The 22,809-nt window shown below is 42.6% G+C and overlaps 1 protein-coding gene across 5 annotated transcripts in view; it reads left to right on the top strand.

The window, feature by feature from the left end:
* Positions 1-8,250: 8,250 nt before the first annotated feature.
* Positions 8,251-22,809, top strand: part of ST3GAL6 (ST3 beta-galactoside alpha-2,3-sialyltransferase 6) — a 137,538-nt gene continuing 122,979 nt past the window's right edge. For 2 of the 5 annotated variants that reach the window (XM_027904376.1, XM_027904374.1), the window contains exon 1: positions 8,259-8,632. The gene's annotated coding sequence lies outside the window, so the exon portion shown is untranslated. Of the gene's footprint in view, positions 8,633-22,809 lie in introns of all 5 variants that reach the window. The other 3 variants (XM_027904372.1, XM_027904373.1, XM_027904375.1) reach the window with 3 other exon arrangements.

Here is a 22,809-nt window from a genome sequence, read left to right as displayed (position 1 = left end):
CCTGTGCTATTTGCCTCTTCTGGAAAGGTCACGGGATCCTTCTTTCCAGTAAAGTGGACTGTCTGACTTGCAGCATCAGTGATTCAGATTCTGCTCTCTGTCATTCTCTCTCTCTTGTTGTCTGCTGTAAATCACTGGTTGTGATTGCCTGTCATCAACAGTGGCACCACAGTACTGGAGTAATTGTCATGTTTGTTCCACATGGTCATGATACTTCAACAAGAGGAGTTACAAGAACATGCCCATAGGATGTGGACTCTACTGTTGATTTTGGATCAATCTTTGTGTCACCTAAAGGTAGATGTTTACTTTATAAAGCATTGTCTGGTTTATCAGTTCAGCTCTAAGTGTATGTTTAAGCAAAACTTACTGGCAACACTCCACCAAAATTGCTTGCTGTGGGGATACTTCCTGGCAGCTCCTACCAAGCACAGTAATGGGAAATCCTCAACAGAGCTATTTATTTAAGTAGAATTATTTTGAAATAACTATCACGTATGAACACTAGAGTTGATTTAAGTAGAGACTTCTGACCGATCCATATACTGTGTTATCCAAGTTACTCTAGCTCGTGGGACAATTGGATAAACTGGCAAAGTGAAGCTGTTTGTCACAGGCAATTTAATTCTGTAATTAGCTTTTCTTCTTCATATATGCTTGCAGGGCAAGAATCTGCTCTGGTTCAGTGACATTCACAAGAAAGTGAAAAGGTCTTTTGGAAAACTGAACTTCCCAATTACTAAAATAGAAAAGACACAAACCCAGAAACAAACCCACAAAGAGTCTTTAGGAGAAAAAAAAAAAAGAAGTTGGTAAAATAGGCAATGAGGTGGATTCTGTTCTTAGCTGTATTGATTTAAATAAAAGTTATTTCAGTGACATGAAATCTAGATGTGTATAAGAATAACTGAAGGGCAGCATATGGCTTTCATTGCCTCTGTTGCAGCGACAGCTGAGCTTTACTTGTGCTTGCTGGAGATAAGATACTTCCCCATGGTCGTACCAACTTCAACAACCAGCTCAAAAGCACAAATAATGATGCAAGCATCAGCTGTGCCAGGGAGAGAGTAACATAACTGAAAGCTATATAATTCTGGTCATATTTCTGTAAGAGAAGATGTGAGTTTGCAGCCTTTTCTTGGCTGGGCTACTCCAAACACTGTCTAGCTACAGAAAACTCAGTTATGTGTCTATTTGTAGGCATTCTGACTTAGCTCTTCCAGGCCTTTAAAGGATGAAAGAGAGAGGTGAGATGCCACAGGGCTTCAAATGATGCCAATTATGTGGGAGGAATCCTACCCTATGAGGCATAGCCATGCAATTTTGCATGCTGAGTTTCTTGTTCAAAAATGTCCATAAAACATTTCCTTCATGCTCCACTAATTTATGTTGTGCCAAGGGTCCTTTCCAGCGCTTTACAATGAACTTAAGGCTTGTAAGAAAAGGCCAAAGAGCTAAGGAATAATGTGCCACAGACAGAAGGGCAGAGAGCACAGCAAGAGTACCAACAAGTCCGAAGGTTTCTGTTATGCCAAGGAATTTGTTAAATTCACAGCCAGTTTGCATCCCTTTGTTCTCCTGCCAGCATTGTTTAGCTGCTCTCACATGACAAACTGTCCATTCTCGGTGTAACCCTTCTCTGCATCTTTGCTAGAACTGCTTTCTTCTCCAAAACTGTTTTCCTCTCAAGTGTGAGAGCACAAATCATATACTGTATTCTGGGGGAAGCGCCAGAGAGCGTTTTGTACACTTGCATTAGTGCTTCCCTGCCTCTACTAGAGAAATACTGTCTAAGGCATGTTCTCCTTTTCTGTGAATGGCTGAAGAGTTTTTGTTGTTTATTCAATCATCGTTTGCATGTCCTAGCTCATTTGATTTTTGATAAAACTGGCCTTAATTCTATGCATCTCTATCTCTACACAACAGCTACCTTTGTTGACTAGGATTATTTGCTATTTCTGACTTTTAAGAAACACTATATAGTAGAGTTTTTCCCACTTATTTAGGTCTAAAATACTTCCCAGTAAGAATTTTTTTCTTGATGAGAATATATACATAGGAATAGTTTTTATATCTTTGATTTAGATATATTCCAGTCTTTCTCTACATTCAAGTCTTTCCTCTCTTCAGTCCAGGTAAATTCACTAGTGAGTTTCCTTAATTTGACAGTTTGCCCTTTTGAAGCTGAAATGTTTTATTACCAACTTGCTTCTGTTTGTTATTCTGTCCATAGAAATGGAAACAGTTGATGAGCGCTCAGCCCAATGGAGTTTTTTATGACTATTTTTTTTTTTTAGTGTCTTCATTACTTACTAATTTGGGGTTGTCTCTTCTTGTCTCAGTGACTACTGAGAAGAAATCTGGCAGCTAGCTGGGTCCAAGTTTATTATTAGAAGCATGTTTCCCAAATAGGGTATCTGGGAACTTAAAGTTGACCATGGCACAATTCCCAGTGGTATTTCTATAATAACATTCAGTGACAGACTTCTTGCACCATTATATTTTAGCTGCAGACAACAAAGGCCAGGTTTCAATGAGGTATCCAAATCAAAAACAACCATTCCCCAAAAAGCAGAGGCTGTGAGCAGGTGGCTTGGGCTTCTGGAAGTGGAGCTTCCTGTTCCCATACAATGGGGAATTTTATGATAATGATGAATTAAATGATGATGAGTTAAGTGACAGATGACTTTTAATAAATTGCAAAGATCACTTGATGTTTTCCACTTGTGTGGATGGAATAGCTAAACACTGAAATAGAAGGAGTATTGTACTAAGACTGCAAATGACTTGGATAGTGGCCTATTGATCTTATCCACATGGGTCAGGTCTGGCTTGCATTTGGAACAGGAGCAGAGCAGTAAAATACAAAAGTCTGATCCATAAGCTATTGTTCCCTTGAGTTACAGAGACCAAGCCAGCTTTTCTGCCACAGGGCTGCTCTGTTCAACTTGGAGTGCCGTGAAGGGAGGATTTCCTCTCCCGTGCCACCAGCCCAGTTTTGAGTGGGTACCTTCTCATTCTTCCAGCCTGTTGCAAGTGACCATTTGCTCACTAGCAATGGGTATTACCTGGCAGAAGTTGTAAGTGGGTAAGTCAGTCATGGGAAGAAATGCATTTAAAATTTTCCCACATTTTGCCTACATCCAGGACACTGAGTGCAACTTGAACTCTTAAATGTAAGAATCATGCAAAGCACTCTTCTTCTCAGCCCATGTCTGTGTCTTATTGAAATTAGCCTGCTGTTTACATATGACAAGGCTTCTGGCAGCTTGTCATAACATTTCTGACTTATAGCGGCTTACCTAGCCTTCTCACCCTCCTTCTTTCTGGATTCTCATCATAACTATTTGTATCACTTTATAGCCTGTTTTGTGTTCTGACTTGCTACATCATATTTTCAAGTAAATACCCAAACTGAAGAGTACCTGGCAGAAAAACTGTGTACCTGTTCCAAGACCTTGGGCTGCAAACAGTAAAGGAATCCAGGCCAGTTGACACTGGCCAAAGTTTGAAGTAGAAAGGTTGTATATCTGAGAGCTGCAGTAGCTTCCTGAGCACTTGTAGTTATGCGTTGGCTGTACAGGTGAGGACAGAAGGACACGGGACAAAAACTTGAGGCCAGAATCATAGGCTGTGTAATGGGGAGCCAACAGGAAAAACAGGGAGGTCTTTTTCATAAAATGCATAGAGAAAGAAATTGGGCATTAAGCTGTGCTTTAAATGGCAAAGGCATCTTACCTATTGGCCTCTACTCGGAAAGGAAACAAGGAGAGTGGGTTCTGGCATGGTATTGTAGGAATAACAGAGCTATTGTAAAAGGACAGGTATTCCATCTTCTAGAAACAGCTTATATCAGTCATCTGAGCACACAAGGCCAAGTGGGTAGAGACCCAGAGCCACAGAAGCAAGGGCTTCTTGTTCTCTCTGAGCTCAGACCCCACCTGCATTTGGCACGGGGGCTGTGACCTAGCAGCAGACTGCAAATAAGGGTCTCCCATGGCCCTGCCACCCCCAGCTCTGCCCTGTACACCCCCTCACCTCTCCCCTCACAGTCTTCCCTGGTGCCAGATGCCACAGCCAACATCCTGTGTGAACAGCAGTCTACTGTGTGCCTGTGAGCTACAGGGAGGAGACTGTCACCTCCCAGGCAGATGGGTAGGAGAACTGGATCTTGAGAAGTCTGTCTCCTGCCCGGGGAGGAAGCACCAGCTCAGACCTGCTTTGCCTGAAGGAAGGGCTGCTTTCAGCACTATGAAGCTTCAGTTTGGGTCACCCTTGGATGCACATAGAGGTGGAGTCACACCAGTACACTGGCATCCATTGGGAGAGTGAGGGGGCAAGTGGAGGATTTAAGTTCCATATGACAGTGTAGTTAAATGGAAACAAGGCAACAATTAGTGGGGAGAAATCTGAGGTTTAGTGTTGCTTTTGACCTAGTGAAAACCACTGGCTGCTGAGGACACATTTTCTATATCTTTTCCTTCTTGCTGTTTTACTTACAGTGTTCTTCAAGTGCATATGTTTTGACCTATTTCTTCTGCCTATGCCTAATGAAGTACAAGAATACTTACTACCTATTAGATAAGGTATTTCTTCATAGGTTTGCAGATGCTCTTATGTATAGACACATGCCCTGAGGGCTTCACTTTGGTTGGCAAATAGCACTTCCTAATGTGCTCACCACTTAAGATTGCGTTGGACTTGCTGGCAGGGAGGCTGTCTCAACCTACCTGAGTTACCTCTGCAACTTATTTTGTTGTCATATGTTTAGTTTGCTTGTGTGCTGTCTCCCAGATGGAGTAGAGGAGTACTGCATAGCCTGAGGCAAGAGAAAGCACTCTGCACTTCCCAGAAAAGGCAGTCCCTCGGGACTGTGAAAGCAGTCACAGCCTGATGTAGTTCTTTGGTTGACCTTGTATTGAAAAAGTGACCTCAAAACCAGGTGGGGGTTGCAAGTTGTGAGCTCCAAACACTGTGGGTTCTGATGAGATGTGCTACAGGCACTCACCAGATTGTTTCAAAGCTCCTGGAACAGGCTTTAGCAAGTTGTCTCCTGGCAGTCTCCGGAAAAAATATCATGCAACCACAAATCAGTGACTAAAGCTATGTAAGGACTGGTGCTTACTACAACTGGGGCAGTAAATGCAGTGGAGACCAGTCCCCAAGCACCTGGGGCAAGGGGACTGAGAGAAGCTGTACAAAACAGAGTTGTGCTCAGACAGATTTCGGAGCTCAGTAGCAGAGATCTGGGCATGTGTGGGACTCAGGGCAGCAGTCATGGTGCGGCGTAAAGATTAGGATCAGACTGTGAAGGTAAGTAGTAAAGCTAGAAGATGAGTGAAGAAGGGATGTTGTGGCAGTCTGTATTTCTATAAATATATTCATCTCCCAAAGAAATTAATGAAGGATAACCATTCTGTTGCATTTTTAGCTCTAAGACCAGAGGTGTATGATAGACTGCATGGTGCATTGTCTACACAAAACTTTCTAGTCATCTTGCTTATTGGATTGCTGGGGAAGAAATCTTTTTTGTGATGCTGCAACTTTCCATTCTCTTTATTTCTTGTTCTCCGCAGTTTTGCTTTTCCCACGTTCAACAGTTTTTCCTGTAATTTCCTGTAATATTTCTCTTTATTTGTCTTTGATTTTGCAAGCTGGGGTAGAGGCTGCAATGTTTTCTTAATTTAGTAATGACTCAGGAGGTACATGGTTTCTCCTGGAACTAAAATATGAATACATTTTATTTAGATTTATTTTAGTTATTGCTTTACATTTAAAGGTTTCTGTGGCTTTTGTGTTTGGCTTGGGGAGAGGTTTGTGTCTCATGAGAGTTGATTTTGAACTAAAAGAGCAAATTTGTTGACTTTTTGGTCAGATGCATTGTTTTCACTTGCAGGAACATTCATTTGACTTCCTGCTAGTCAACCTTTTCCAAAGCATTTTGAAAGGTTCTTATTGTTGTCAAAACATTTGTGTGCAATAGACTATATTCTAGCAATTCCTTATACTTCCCTTTTACTTTGTGCCACGTAAATTCATTGGTGTTGCAGATTGGTTATTAACTTCTTGCTTGTACAGATTATTTGGAAAACACCTAAGAATTAAACTTTTTTGCACTATATCAATTAATCAAATTGCTATTTGAATCCTTGAATTTAGTTCAACATATTTAAGTGACAAGAAGTATCAGCTTTCCTTCTATTGTTGGTGTGGGACAGCTACAGTTGCCAGAAGAAACTGAAATTACATTACTGCAAATTAGATTATTATATTACTTGACCAATGTGGTGCAATTTATTCCAGATAAAATGTATTCAACTATCTTAGATGCAATTCTTTCGTATTTCTTTATTCCCTTTAATCAAAGGGAATAAAACTGTGTGCAAAGAGGTCCTCTGTTCACAGCACTGTATTTCCTATGGACTTTGGGCTGCAATTGTGAATGCTTAGCTCTTCCTAGAGTTAGATGCCTTGTGCAAGACTCCCAGAAAATGACAAGCACATAACTTGCACCCAGCTATAAAATCAAATGGCCTCCAAGTCATCACATAACAGCACTGTAGGAAAGAACATTGCATCTGTCTAATCTGTCTTCAGAGGTGCACTGGTAACTCGAGTTGGCCTCTCTCTGAGCCAGTGGCTCAGTCCTGCCAAGACTACGTTTGTGTTCTTTACCCCTATGACTTTCAGGCTGACCAAACATCCATGATAGACTGTTATCGATACCCAGGTATTAGCTCATGCCCGTGAATTCATGCGCTAAAGATGCAGCTGCAGCACACGCATCCTGTCTGGAACAGAGGCAGGAATAGCATCCATTTCCTCAAGGTTTCCTACATTCATCTGTGGTGAATAGTCCCAACAGCTTGCTCTGCAAAAATCTGGCACATCCTGAGAATAAGTCCATCCTGTACACTAAACAAAGGCAGGGCCTTGCAAAATAAAGCAAGGCCAGAAACAAAATAATACTGGACTATGTAATTTTAGACTGTCCTGAAATGTACAAGCAAGGGGACTGAGATGAAGTCACATAATCAGTCTTCTGGTATTTCATGACTTCTGACTCTTTTGTTGTGCAACCTTAGTGACTTTTAAAAAAAATTAGTTTTGTGCCTATAATACTTAGGTGAACCAAAGGGTAAGGACTGAAGAGATGAGAGGTAACAGGCAAAAGGCATAGCAGAATTAAATTAACTTTAGAAGGCAGGTAATTTACCTATGTACTTGCAAGCAGCTTGGTTTTGTAAAGGCTGGGATGTGAAGAGGGAAGACCTCGGGAACCTCTTGGGCAAAAGGGAAAAGTACAAAAATATTTTCAGCTCAAGGGAAGATAAATTACAGAGGACTGAACTTTGGTTCCCAGCTCAGAACATGCTGAAAGCCACCTCAGCAGACTACAGAATGGGATAATCCCTTAAGAATAGATAAAATTCCCAGGCTTTCAATCTGTTATTTTTATTACATGTACTCATAGGCGGTAGAAAACTGCTGCTGAGAATAGACTCCACCTCTGGTCATTCACAGTGATAGCCATAAAAAACAATGAGCGGTGCTTCCAAGAAAGGAAGCATCTTGTTCTGATACAATGCTAAAAACATACTGTAAGGTCACTGAAGCATCATATAGAAAACTTTCTGATTAGAAGTGGTTAAGATTGTAACGATTAAAACAGGAGAGAATAATTAAATTATTAACAACGCCTCAGATTTTTTTTTCTAGCATGATACGCTCCTCTAGGTAAAATACAGCATTGATGCAGCACAGAATTCCCAACAAACTGATGTTTTTTCATCACTAGCAGAATTATTAACTTTCTTTTCAAATAGCAAGGCCCAGCCCCACACCGTTGGATGCTTAGCTATGGAGAGATTTTCCAGGAGTCCCATGACTCGCTCCTGCGTTGATCATACAGTGTGGGGCTCCATTTTGCTCCTAGCAGCAGCTCTTCAAGGAGGTAGTTCTTCCCCTGAAGGCTTTCGCTGAGGCTGGATGGCAGAAGGCAAAGGTGCTCGGGGAGGGAGAATCCTGCCCCTGAACTAGGTACAGTGGTTTTCAGCTTGCTTGCCTCACCCTGCCCCACACCTCGACATACAGTCGATGACAATCGGTTAATTAGATGGTGATTCCCAGCGGCCGAAGAGGTGTTAGAGTGCAGGGCGTGGTTCGCTGTCCCCTGCTTTCTTTGCGGGACTCCCCCTTCTCGGGCTGCCCGGAGGGAGGAGGAGAAAGAGGAAGAATCGCGTTTGCGGCTCCACCTAGAAGTTGATCAGAGAAGATAAACTCTCCACTGAGGGCAAGAGATAGCAGCGCTTTATTTTTTTTTTTTTCGCGTGAGTCTCTCCACCCCCTGGAAGGTATTGGTATAAACGGAGGAAGAATTTGAGCAGGCTCGAGCCAAGTAATATTTCTGTCTAAACGCACAACGTGCTTCCTCCTACGTTTTCGTTTCCAGATGGGGCTCAGCTGAACGAGCCCTCCTCTTCAGCCCTGTCGTAAGCACCACCATGTGGGAACCGGGCTGGAGCTGCCAGAGGCTGCAGAAGCAGCCAGGGCGGCCCTGAACAGAAGCACCGAGCTCTGCCCTCTTCTCTGGGATCATTCAAAGATAAAATACCTGCTCTGTTGACAACCGGTAAGTGAATACTCCTGCTTTATAAAGTAAATCCTTGCAGAGGCTGAGAGGGTGTTTGGATCGTGTATGAACCCATAGGATTGGGTGCGCTGGCAGTGCTTGTTCCCGAGTTTGTAGGACATATGATGGTGGTTGTGAGACTTCCGACGGTTGGACGCGAATGGAACTCGGGGGTCTCTCCCAGCTTTAACCATTCTAAGCTCTTCTCACCAGGCTCGCGCGTCATTTCAGACGAGAAAGCTTCCTGTTTTAACCTCGTGTAGACTCTATATGCATGCTTCTAATTTTAAAACCTTCTTCAGGTGAATACTGGGTGGCAGCAGCTGCCAACAGATTGCTATTCAATGTAAATTACCGCGTATTCAAAGGCAGAGCTGGCTATTCCGATACATCAGCGTGTTCCTCGGTGAAAGCATTCAAGGAATTGAATTGAATTTCCAGAGGGATGGAGCCTGCCTCTACAAGCCTCCTTTAAAGAGAATACAATTTTAATCGGCTTGAGAGCTGGTGAGATGAGACATCCCAGACCTTTCCCAGAGATTCCTGGGAACTTTCTAGCTAAAAAATTCTAACACCGCGGCGCAGCAGGGAGCCGGTTCCCGGTGGGGATGAACCCGAAAGAAGCCGGAGCGCCGCCGCCCCCCGCCTTCCCGGCGGCGCTCGGATACGCTTGATGCCGCGGGCGGGCGAGGCCGGGCTGAAGCGCTGCCCGGGGCCGCATGCGGGGCCGGGAGTCGCCCCCGGCCGGAGCGGGGCCAGCCGGCGGGCGGCGGGGGAGGGTCCGCCGGGCGGCCGAGCGCCTCCGCACACACAGGTAGGTTGCTGTGGAGGGCCGTGGGAGAGGGGAACAAGGGCCGCGTTTCCCCGGCTGGTCCCGCCGTGCGCGGGGCGCGGGAGCCGCCCGCCTGTCCCGGCCTCCCGGAGCAGCCCCGCTCGCAGGCCGGAGCGGCGGGAGGAGCCGCCGCGGGGCCCCCCGCGGGTCGCGGCGGGAGGCGAGCCCGGGGGCGGGAGAGTAAGGGGTGGCGGGGCCCGGAGCTCCCGGGGTGGGCAGGGCAGGGCTGGGCTGGGGGAGAGCGGGCTCATGCGGGCAGGACAGCCCCGCGGAGGGGGAGCCTTTCGGCGCTGCTGGCGGCGGTCCGTAAGTAAAATTTGAGGGGAGATTGGCGGCTCCTGCCAAGCTTGGGTCGGGTAATCCCACCGTGTTGCCATGGCTGCTGGTCAGGCAAGTTCGGATAAAGGGTTGCTTCTGGCGAGGGTACCCTTGGAAATACCGAAGGCCTCGGGGAAGGAACAATGGCTTTGTGGGCCGACTCGGCTTTAAGCTATGCAAATCCATTACTTGTAGTTTAGGGAAGAAACAAACCCTGGAAGTTTTATGTCCTCTGCCTTTTTTTTTTTTTTTTTTTTTTTTTTTTTTTTTTTTTTTTTTTTTTTTTTTTTTTTTTTTTTTTTTTTTTTTTTTTTTTTTTTTTTTTTTTTTTTTTTTTAAGTATTTGGATGATTATTTGGCAGTCGGGGTGGTGTTTCTATTTTAGTTACAGCAAGCTGTGAGATCAGTCCTGCTGTCCTTTATCAAATTAAAATTTACAGGGAGATGAACAGCTGATCTATTGGGATTCGTGGCTGTTGTGTTCTTGTTACCCAGCTGAAACTTTCTGTCCTGGTTTCTTCCGTTTTTGTCTGTCTCTTCTTCACCCACGTTATACTGAGCTATTCTTGGAGACAATTTGGTTGCAGAACTATTAAGAAAAGGATAAACTTTGTGATGGGATGAGATTGCTTGTTTTAACCTGTTAATTGTATTATAGCTGAACTATGTAAAAATGTCATACATAAAAGTATCTCTTGTGTAGAGTGCCATGGTAGTAGAGTGTGCCATGGTCACACCTAAACTCAAAAAACTAAATTCACAGTAAATTAAAGTACAGGGAAATATATATGGAGCAGGGCTTCCTACCCATTAACAAGCAGTACTCTTATATGATTAGTCTCAGAAGTGATATTTATGAATGTAAAACAATGTTCCTTTCATATGTAGGGTTGCACCAGCTGTATGTTTGTCTTCTTCCCACCTACATGAAATAATCTATGGATCTTTTTTCCCAACTTGATGCACTACCTGCTTCTTTAGTACATCTACCTCCACTGAACTGAAGCAGTCCATTAAATTATTTTTTAAGCTTATGACTCTTGATTAAAGCAGCAGAATTAAAAGCTGATAGGCCTCATGGGCTCCTTGAAGGTCATCCTGGCTTTAGATGACCTCTTTTTGTGGGATGTAGAAATGATGCTCTGTGGAAGCAATTGCTAGTTGGGGCAGTGCCCATGGGAGCAGCTGCAGAGTGTATATTCGGGAGAGTAAAACCTGGAAGTTGGCAGAACGATCACAAGTCCTGACTTACAAACTGGTGGGGAAATAGGTGTTACAGTAGACAAGATGATTGGCGAGACATTATGTTGATGTGTACCGTGTGCCCTGCTAAATAATGACTTGAGCAATTAGAAGGGGAGTTTGCTCCCTGAGGAGGGACATACTGACGTGGTGAAGGGTCATATTTGCAGTGGGAAGTTCTGGAGATGCTTCTCCTTCACCATCTTCTCAGACTCTTGATAGCTTACCAGCAGAGACAGTTTTAGAGGATTTGCCATGATTGCTTTCTCCTTGCGTGATCGTTTTTGGATCATTCTTACAACAGCTTGTTTGTGCCATTAATGCTTTTATCTCAGGCTTATTTCTTTTGTTAGTTTCTGGGCACACCATGATTAGTGCCTCTTCATAAAGATTTGATCCATCCTCCCGTAACAGGTTTGGAAAAGTTCTCATAAACCTGCTTTGGCTAATGTGTGGTTTTCTGCTTCTTGCTTATTGCTCCGTGGTCTCTGAACCAATCCCTAGGATATTTTGGCCTGGAAGAGAATGCCATCAAATGGATCCTTTGAAGAGAAAACTTGAGAGACCACCATGGGTCTCCACAAGACAGTCTATACCGTTGACTCGAAAGTGCTTCTGAGGAAAGGCTGTATTTTTTTCCGTCTCAGTATAGATTGAGCTGTAGCACAGGATGTTGGTTTGTCTTTATATGTTAACATTAAGGTTGTTTTACTTATAAGCACGGAAGGTTGTTTTTACTGTATGTGTGATGTGAGATACTCTGTCTACCTAGTTAAGTGCAGTTTAGGAATGGTCTCAAGGTTAGTTGGAATACCTCTTTCTACAGACATCTTTCCTTACAGGTGTTTGCACTATTTTAGCTAAATTGGTTGAAATGTGTGTTGCAGAGGAGTTTAATTTATCAGACTTAATGAAATCTAATTTGTAATTCATTTGAATAATTTGTTTATCAGTTTCTTTAGCTTTATAGAGAAGTTAGTAAATAATACTGGGAAACTAATTTATGAGGTAACTGAATGTATGGGATTTCTTTTCATAGCCTGTTTTCTACCATTTAATTACTCAAAATACCAAGAAGAGAATAAAAACCCCCTGAACTTCCCTGTTAATCGAGTTTCTTCTAGTTTTGCTGTGTTTCATGTGATCACTTTTATACATATTCATAGCCTTCAAAGGAAATGAAAATAAAGCTACTTTTATGTATTATTTGTTGTGTGAACTTCTAAAGTGTCAAATCTTTATCCTACTTCTATAGAAGAGCCTAAAACTTCAGCTTTTCTTGATGTTTATTAAGGTTGGGAGGAAAATATGATGTGCAGGCTGTTGTTTCCTTTATAAGTCACCTTTCAGTAGTGTGTAGAAATTAACCTGTTCCCACTTTGCAGTTCAGTGTATTCATCACTGGTACCAGTAGCTGCTATCTGTACAGAGAGGTTGATGGGCAGTGTTAGCTAATATGGACTGTGAAGCAAAAAGAGGTACCATGTAGTTTTCATGCAGTACCACTGTCTCTTGAAAAATGGGCAGAAAAAAATGCAGGTGCAGAACGTGGTAAAATATTTTGCAGCAGTGCTTGTTGCTGCATTCTGTACCTGTCATCTGAAAATACCATGTTCCTTCTAAAGTTCATTTTGTTCAGGTAGATTGACTCTTCAGTGCTCCAAGTTGGTTATCCTTTGTCTTGAAGGCAAAAGCGAAGCCTTGGTATCTCAAGAGGAAAGACCTTTTTCAGCTCTATCACAGAGTGAGCAAACTGTGTGTCCCCCCTGGTAATACCCAGAGTTTGTGAGTAACTGTTGTGTGTTACCTCCTCTCAGCCCCTACAGCAGCATGGTGTGCTGGAGCTGTTCTTTGCATTCCAGTGTAAGTGGGGAGTCAGGAGAGGCAAGGCAAGGACTTGAATACTCCCTGCTTGCCCTGGCTGAGAAGGGAAGGCTGAAAAATTCAGGAGCCACAAAGCTAATCCTCCCTTCTGTTAGGAGGGCAGGAATGGAGCAACCATGGAACTGGTTTAAAGAGCAGCAGGAATAAAATGAAGGTCAGTCTTAATCATTAAAGCTCCTAACATCTGTTGATTTGAAGTCCAAGTTTCCATTCCCCTAGCAGGAATATTGCTTTCTTTTGGGCCACTAGCCAGTAGGAAACCTTATTTGTGAGGTGTGTGGCTAGCAGTCTTAGATTTCCACTGACTGTTCAACTCACTTTTAAAAGAACAGTTTCTAGCCCTCGTGGGTACAGGTTGGAAACACCAAAACAAGGATTAGCTGCTGCAGAGCTCAGAGGAGTTCTTTGTTAGACTGGATCTGCAGACTAACCCTGCACAGCAGTATCCAGACACTGCTTTCTGTTCCTGCTCTTCATGGTCCTTGGCTGGAAGTGAAATGAGAACTGTGTGAGGGGCATGTCATCAGCTTACCCAGTCTTGGGAGAGGAAATACACTTATGTGATGGCCATTTAATGGTACAAAATGTGCACATGTGAAATACAAATGAAATCGCATGTGGGATGGGGGAGGAGCCTCTTTCTCAGGATAAGAAAGGAGTTGAAGTTATGTTTTTACCATTTTTTTCCCCCCCCCGTGGTTAATGTAGGTCCCTCCTGGGCAGCTAATTTTGTAGGTGTGGAGTGCTGACAGGGTTTTTCAGTTCTGCAGTGACCTATGTAGGAGAAATTATCTGTCTAGGGAAAGGAGCTAACAGCACCCTGGCATAGCACAAGGGACAGTGTGGGGAAGGAACCTGTGGGTTTTTCTCACTGCAGTGAAGAGAGAGGAAGATGTTTGCTGCCCAGGAGCTGTTGTTGCTGAATGAAACCTCATTTACCATCTGGCAGTTAAACTAGGTATTTCCTGTTTTCTTTGAAGTTCTGGAACCTGCCAGTCCATGTCCTCTGCCAGTGTCACATCTGAGCACCCTGGAAATGTTACCACATCAGTCTTTTCAGTGCTTCAGGTAGTCTGAAGTCCTCTGTGGGACTGAGACCAGGAGGAGTTTAGTGGTGTAGATGGGAGATAGGCTGTAGGGTTTGTTTGAACACAACATTTGCACAAGATTAAATGGAGCCAAATATTAAATCTACTTGGTGAAGCACGAGAACGAGTTAGGATTTGTCCAGATTGCTGAATGTGCATGAGTCTTGCTAGCGTGTAGTAGCTCGTCTTGATCGTGCCCCTTGTGTAGACAAGTTACTACCTTCTCATTTGATTGTCTGGGAAAAGCCTGGAGTTTTTTTTGCTGGAAACAGTTAAGGGAAGACTACAGCTAGCTCTGCTTGCCCAAATGTTTTGCACTATTTGATGAGGCGTGGTGACTGTTACTTGCCTCAGCTGAGAATCTGGAAGGTTATGTAAGCCTGTCCTTCAACACATTCTGCTCCCCCCAATGGCAGTTTTAATTCTCCAGTCTCAGAAAGTTGAGGACCCTAGGCCTGTGTCTGTAGTGAAGTACCCCATGGTTCAGCAACTCTGATGTAGCAGAACCACTTCAGTCTCCTTTTGTGGGTTTCCTGTCTTTTTTTGTGCCCTTCTTCCACATTGGTAGGTCCATAAAGGGATGCTAAAAAGGGGTAGGCAGGAATGGTGTCCTCCAACTCTTGTACTAAACAATTGTAGGTGCTGCAGGGCGAATGTGTGGAGGAGGGGAATGAAACAAAAAATGTCCATAACATGCTGTCTCTAAAGAATATCTCCCACTGTCACTACTGGAGACAGAACTGGGCTGGATGGACACTGGTCTGACATAGCAGAGCATTCCTTGTGCCTTCAATGCTCATCTTGTGCTATGGACACAGGCCAGGAGCATAAACTGGGTTTTGAGTAGCCAGATGATTAGAATACTGATTAATGTAAATACCATTTGTACTGTTTCTCAAGATTGACTGCCTTTTCTTGCAATACATGTTAAGGAAGTACTCTTACTTCATTTTCATTGCAACAATTTGCGTAGTTATTTTAATTTGCTCTTTTGCGCAAATGGCACACCATAATTTGTTTTCAACTTGTAACATTGGTTCTTAGATGGCTTAGCCTCAAACCTTAGGTTTTGTGCTAAAGATTTCTAACCTAAATTGAAACTCTTATTTCAGAAAGAACTGTAAAGTGAATTATAATATAATCTCATTCCATTTCACAGAGAATATTTCCTGTAATAAATACTGACTAGTGTTGGAATAACTTCTTTTGAAGCCATGTGATTGAAGTCAGAACTATCTGTTAATTAACTGAAAAGGATATTTAAAATGTTGAGCATCATACAACCACTTTGGGAAGTTTGGATACTTACATGGTTGTGCAAGGCTTTAAAAAAGTTTAGCACTTTTTTTTTTTTCCCCAATGGCTAGAGGCTCTTATGTCTCTGTCACACAGCTGTGTGACAAGGTATAATGAAAATGGATTTCTGATATTTTCCTGCATGTATTTTCTGATCCTTAACAAAAAATGAGCTTACAGGATTTCTTTATTCTACCCAGCAGGGTGTTTATTTTTGCAAAACTTGTAGAGGTCTCAAACACAATAAATTGCTGATCTCCTCTCAAATTTGACCGAAATTAGCCAAAGGGGTTCAAAAGTTCTGCAGGAAAGGAAAGAAGGGACATGCACGCACGTATCCAGGGTGTGATTGCAGAAATCTGATTTCATACTGAGAGCACATGTGATGGAACAGAACAAAAAGCCCTTTACTGAATGGTATTTCATGCTCTAATGGAGTTCTGCAACGTCTGCGGCATGAATAGCAATCTGATAGGACATCATGATCCTGGAGGCTGAGCTGGATTTGGCGTGGTCAGGGTAGCAAGGAAGAGATGTCAACAGGCAACACAGCAGGTGCAGCTTACAGCGCATCTTGCTTTAGAGGACTTCCAAGTTTTGTGCTGAAGCAAATACCAGACTTGGTGTTTTATCACTGCTGCAGCATGGGCCACTTCGGTTATGGAAGAGCAGATCTGTGTCACGAGGTCCGTTGCCCTGCCGTGACTCACGAAGGGAGGTGAGCCCTGTCTTGTCTCAGGGTTTACTGGTTACTCTTGCATGCAGCCCTGAGCATATGCAATGCTCAACAAAGAGCGGGTAGAGGAGGATGGATAATCCATTTAAAAATACTGCAGTCCTGAAAAAACTCCTCTTTGTTTTGCTGTAGCATTTTTAAGGACTGTTGAAACTGGGAATCAAACAGCAAGAAACAGATGCTCTGTTACACCGACAGCAAACCAGACTTGGCTTACAAAGGAACAAAGCAAACTGGTGGAGGGAGCTGATGATGTGTAGCCAGAGGTACCATGTGAAGTCATCACTGCAGCAGAGATTAGGCTGCATGTCTGCAGCCTACCCTTAGTTTCCTGCCTGTGCCTCATTGCTCTGAGCTGGGCTTGGAGGCATTTTGGCAACTGCAGCACAGGAGGATGTGAGACCCCGAATGAGGATGTGTGGATGGGGTGACATGCGTCTTTTACTCCCCTCAGTTTTAGGCATGACTGTCCTTTTCAGAAAAAAAGAAGAGGAAAAAACAAGAAAAAGAGTAATACATCAGTAGTCAGATTTGAGGAGGAAGTGGGTTGTGTTTAACCTTCAGTGAGGATTGAAGTCTCAAAGTTGTAAATAGTGTTTCTGTGTGGCACTGAGAAAAGCGTAGAAGCTTTCCCAGCATGCCATACTGACTAATATAGGCAGCTTTGCTCACAGACAGATGGCCATTGAAGATTACCATCAGATATAATTAGCTTTCCTCTTGCATAGGTAAGGAAAGTAAAGTGCATAATTCAGGGCTATGGACTCCACTATAGGATGAATACGCACTAGAAGTTTGCACTGCAGTACAGACTGTTGTATGCACAGAAATGCATAAACGAGCACGTGCAAACTTTTCTGTAAGGAGCTGGCTTTTGTTACAGCAACTAACAGTTGATCTGTGAGGAATTCCAGTTCTGGTTTTACATCTTTTGGCCTGCTTCTTTGTCCTGGGTTTTTATTATGAATTTGATTTCAGCTTTGTTTAAATAAACACAATTAATGATACTCTAAATGCTGAAGTCGGATACACCCTCATCTTTGTTCCCCTTGGAAAACTTACTGCCTTACAAACAATGGCTTGGTTTTTGTTTTGTTTGTGGTTGTTTTTTTTTTTTGTTTGTTTGTTTGTTTTTTAAACACGTTTAGACTCACTGGCAACCTTTCCCATTCAGAAAAGATGTCATGACTCCACGTACTTTGTTAAAACGTTCTTGAGGTCTACAGTTTTCTACTATGCCCTGTGTACCTCATAGCAGTCAGTCCTCAGGATGTGCTCTGTTTTGATGTTGTATGTGGTGGTTTTGATTTTAAATGTGAATTCAGGAAAAACTAAGCACTAAAAGTCTTCAGATACAGGCTCTGATGCAACCTTTACAACAGTTCTTTGTGAGCTCAAAAACATCTTGTGTCTACAAAGCATTCTTCCAGTTATAAAGCTGCTTATTAGAGCTTTTTTTATGGGTGGTTTTGTTGTTACTGTAAATAATGAATTTGATCTTTAGTGCTGAGAAAACAAAGCTGTGTATAAAGAAGACTTTTGAAAGTAGCTGTAGCGTTTACAATATTCAGGATTTTCCAGTTTGGCACTGTCAGTTTGGGATTGGTTTTCTTAGGGTAGTTAGCACTTAAGTTGTGTATGCTGATTAATTTTCATGATCCAAAAGCAATGTGAAATCTAAGGCATTAAAGTTATCAGAGAAGCTGCTCAAACTGCTGGTGTCCTGCAAATTTCTTTTGAGCTGACAGGGTTCCTGCCCTGAGAAACTTCCAAAATTTAGTAGTAGAGTAGGGTAAGTGATACCACTTATCTCCATTTTTCTTCCTCTCTGAATTAATTTGGCTTTACACTTTTCACTGACTTGTTTTGCTGCATTCCTGAGAATCCCAGAGCTCTGGTTGGCACCGCAGCAGATTGACTTGCGGAATTTGCTGATGGGCTGAATTGCATCACAGACAACTGGGGGCTTGGGGGTTTTTTTGGTTGTTGGTTTAGGATTTTTTTGGTGTCAGGTGGGTGGGGTTTTTTTTGTTGTTTTGGTTTTGGTTTTTTTTTTGGCCGTTGAGGCAAAACAGGGAGCAACACAGCAAAAGTCAGCAAACATATGTTTGGGGCTCTGACTACAGACGTGCTTTACATGTTATTTAAATGCAAAGTAAACTCTTCAGTTTCATATGCTGCCCCAGAGCATGTTCACACCTATTTTTTGGGCCTCTTAATCCACACAAACCTGGATAATGTAACCTGTTGCTTTTTAAGATGCGGTAAAATACAGGCATTAAAAATTACTGTAGGAAGAGCTGTGCCATCAGATGTTGGCAGACCCTGTGTGAGATTTATCGTGACTGGGGTTTGCAAGTGCTACTGTGAAAAGCAGTCATACAAAAAGCACCTGTGTCTATTCAGGGACAGATTGTGACACCAGTAGAGATCAGGATTTATACTGTTGTGACTGAGAAAATAGTCTGATGCACTTGGGATTTGCTGTCGATGTAGACAGGGAGCATTTCATTCTCCAGGTGTTGGTAGAGAAGCTAGTAAATCAGCCCTCTCAGTTATCCTTAAAAGAAAAAGGCAACAAAAAACCGCAACACAGTATTATTCCCTCTGCCCTTGAGAGCCTTATTTTGCTTATGAGTAGGTTTTGGTGGGGTTTGTGTTGTTTAAGTTTTTTAGTGTGCTATCCTCTTTTTGTCTTTTCGCCTTTGGTTGTTGTTTGTTTGTTTGTTTGTTTTTCTTTTTTTTCTGTGTTGGGATTTTTCTTTATTTTCCCCAAACTGACAGGTAGGTTTAGTTTTGTAATTCTCAGCCATTTTTGTGAGAGCTGAGGTTAAATCACTAGCTCCAAATCAGCCAGAGCTGGATGTTTTAGATATCCTACACATTGTTAGAAGACAAAAAGCGTGCCTTGTTTTAAAGGAGAACTTAATGCTGTAGTGAATGTGCACATATAATAAATACAAATCAAGGTCTCAGGTTGGACATTTATTTATTTGGATTGATCATGGTTCCTGGAGGAAAAACCTGAACCGGATATGGTTTGTAATGGAACTGTTTTGAAACCTGACTAACCTATTTCCAGCCATTTCTCCTTCTACATTTTCCCATCTTTTTTGTCTGGGAAACTTAAGGATTGCTTGTTTGACCTCGAGCCTCTGACTCTGCAGGCACTCATGGACAAAGAACAGTGGGTGTGAATGAGTAGCTGATGTTGTACTGGGATGCATATCTTTGTAATAATTTTCTGTTTTCTCAAGCATTGTGTAGTATGTCCGTGTCTTTGTTAAGAGGAGGTGAAGAATCAAAACAACTCAAAACCATGATGCTCTGTTCCTGCAGGTTGACAGAACCCTTTTCAGTTCAGCAAGTCAGAGTACAAGAAGGAAATGACCTGAACTGTGACCCCCAGAACATGTTGCATGGCTTGTTTATATTTTAGTCTTTCTGGAAGAGGAGGTGTCACCACAGCATGCAGGAGGAACTGCGTGGATTTTTACCACCCGTTCTCTGTTTCTTTGTTCTATCATGTATTATACTGACACCTATGATGTGTAATATATAAATAGCAGCCCAGCTTAGGCTGGCTAAAGCTTTAAAGGTTAATCTGTGAGATTACAAGAGAGTGGGGAAAAAAAAAAGGTTGTATTACTGAATTTTGAATTTGTGGGGGTTTTTAAAATATTTTTTAAAAAGTGTAGTTAGAGCTGTACGTGTTGTTTGTGTTTGGGAGTGGAGGAAGCAGAGCTATTTGTGCTAAGCTCATTCCTGCTTTTGACTTTGCATGCACAGGTTAGCTTTTGACCAAACCCAGAATAGCTGTTTGTGTACCGCACTGCATCTCTGTGGCTGCTGGCTGTGACAGGAGCTGCTGGTCTGAGCTCATATCCACAGGAGGAGGAAAGGGGAAAAGAAGTGAAGTGTGTTGAGGGGAGGACTGTATAGAGACAGGGAAAGCATATGGAAATGTCTGTTCCCAACTTCTGTGCACCTCTGCATAAATTGACCACTTCTTTCTAGTCCTCATCACAAGGCACAAAAGCAGGCAAGAAGCTGATACTGTGGACTTGATCTTACTCCTGATCATAATTACAGGCAGGTTTCTGGAAATCTGTGATACTTAGCACCAGCAAGATGAGAATCCAGTAGTTAGTGTTTTTCTTCCCCTCAAAGTGAAAAGTTGGATTTGGATCTACCCAGGGCTGACTTTTAAGCTTAAGTTAGCAGTGTTTAACTGCTGCAGGAAAGTGTGTTTGTTGTTGGAATGAGCCCTAAGCCATTTTGGAATGGTAGATAATGTTTTCTGTTTTGGACGAAAAAAATTATTAAAACCAACACTCACCAGCTGAAAAGCATCAATCCAGCTCTCTCTTTTGTGCTTGCAGTTCTAATTGTGTGTGTGCACCATGCAGTGGAGCCTTGAGCTGCTGCCAGGGATCCTCACTGCGCTGTGATAACCAGCCAAAATACTGGCTTGGATCTCAAGGGTGGCATAGCAACCCGGTGATAGCCCCAAGCTGGAGGTGACGTGTTCTGCCTTTCAGCAGGGCTAAATAACTCGGCTTCAGACATTTGCACTGAATACTGCTCCTATTTGAGGGCCGTTTCAGTGGTGCCTTATGCCTGTGCCCCCTTGTATTTTGCTCATCAGGGTTTTCTGGCAGGCTGCACTGGCTGATGGCTTTGTACTGCTGTTTTTCATCTGCGGAGCAAGTATTTCTTGTCAGTATAAGTGACATTAAATTTTGCACTGGCAGGCCCGAAAGCCTTATCTCTGTGAGACAATGCACGTAATTGATTGTGATACCTCAGAGAACAGGATCACAGCAGGTTTTTTGCAGCCAAATGTGGGACTGTTTCAGTAAGCTTTAAAAAACTTGTAGTAACTTAACCTGGGCTTGTAGACATGCCTTTTTGCTATCCAAGAAATAGTCTGAGTGCATGCAGCCTCTCTCTCACTCTGGGCTTATAATTTCCTTCTGTTTCTGCTCCTACTGTGGAGCACACGTGAAAGCTCCTGACTTCTCGAGTAGAGAGAGGGAAGAGGAGTGAAAAAGGAAGAAATACATCATTGAACAGATGATATCTTCTTTCTATCTAGTGCAGTTAGAACAAGGGAGTCTGAGCATGGTGATGAGGCTGCAAGTCAGGAACTGCAGACTTTGTGTAGCTTTTGCCAACCTCTCTGTATTGAGCCTTCTTGGAAGGCTACAAACTCATGTTATTTCAGATCCTGTCTGAAATGTTGATGACCTTAGTTTGGCTAGAACAACCCCTCATATCTGATCTCTTGCATTTAAAGGTGGCAGTGGGAATGAGGTGAGAGTCTGGGGCTGAAAATAAGGTTTGGAGAGGTGTAGGTGCTGTGTTGCATATTATATTGTGGACTGTGCTTGTTCCTTTGGGAAGGGAACTCACCTTCCTCTGTCACCAGATGTGCTGTCTAGGTAAACAGGATTGCAGGGGGTGAAAGTACAATAAATTTAACTAGACTTGGATTCTTTATCAATATCTTTTAGCTGAAGGATATGTCTGTGTGGGGAGATTCTGAGGGTGTAAATTGGTTTGCAGTCACACAAGAGGAAAAGATGCAGAGATCTTGAAGACTTTGGACAGAAGCAAACTGAAATGGTGGTCATCAATGAAAAACACTGATTAAGTTCCTTTTACATGCTAATTAGCAAAATACTGTTGTACATTCTTGAAAGGCAAAAAGGAAATAAAGGAATAAAAGAACTGTTGATTTTTCACAATGTAATAAATGTAGTGCTGTCTTGTGGTACAGAATATGTTGCACCATTAGCAGGATGAAGAAGGGAAGAGAGAGAAGCATTTAGGCCCTAAAACCAATCTATTGCAGCCTGTCTTGAATTAGTGTGCAGCTGCACAAGAGGTCAGAGATGGACACAGCTCTGGTATGTGTGTCTCTCCAATAGGTTATAATGTCAACAGAGGCTATATTTCCATCTGTAGGAGCTGATGAACAAAGATGGGCTAAATCTATTAACATCGCTACTACTGTGGTGCCAAATCTACTGGACATCATTTCTTGCTGTTGACTACTTAGAGAAAAGATTATCTTACAGTTTCTTTTCAGGTCTGCTGCAGTAGTTGGATAAAGGAGAAGTGATAGGGGAAACACTGGAAACCTTCCTTAACAAAGAGAAGCTGTGTTTGGAGAAAGACTGTTTTTGTTTTTTTCATTTACCTGGTACCGTGGAAGTAAAATGGGTGTGTTGGTGTTCTCTTGGAGAGGAAGAAGGCTTCAGTTTTCACAGTCAGCAGACTGCTCCTCTGCCGCTTATCCCCACATTGTTGAAAGAGATTAGGACAGAAAAAGCCTGAAAATGTCTTACCTTCCAGACAACTTTGTCAACAGTTTAGTACATGTGTGGTGTAATGGTGCAAGTCCCCAGTGACACTTTGACACAGTAAAACCTTGAGTTTTTTGGTGTCATGGTTTGTGCAGACTTTCAGAAACAGGATTAACTGCTTTGGTTTGGTATGGGGAAACACAGGTTAGCAAGAATCTTTACCAGTTAAGGTGATTTAGACTTAAAACATCAAAACCAAGTCTGTTGTTGGAGAGTTAGAAATACAGTTTCAATTCAGAACCATTTTGCCAGAATAACCCAATGTGTCTCATTTAAACAATATTTCTGAGGGCATCTGTTTCTTAATAAAATCAGAAAGAGTATTGTAAACAATGAGAATTTCAGGTGCAGATGAGGGAAGGCAGTAGACTGACTCAGCCACTTCAGTACCTTTAAAACTCTACAGCAGT

Source organism: Empidonax traillii, unplaced genomic scaffold (genome assembly GCF_003031625.1).
Source record: "Empidonax traillii isolate 1590-97213 ecotype Southwest subspecies unplaced genomic scaffold, ASM303162v1 scaffold1047:size509089, whole genome shotgun sequence".
In the NCBI taxonomy this organism is placed as follows: Eukaryota; Metazoa; Chordata; class Aves; order Passeriformes; family Tyrannidae; genus Empidonax; species Empidonax traillii.
Note: the sequence above shows the minus strand (reverse complement) of the source record. Positions and strands in the feature narration are given on the sequence as shown.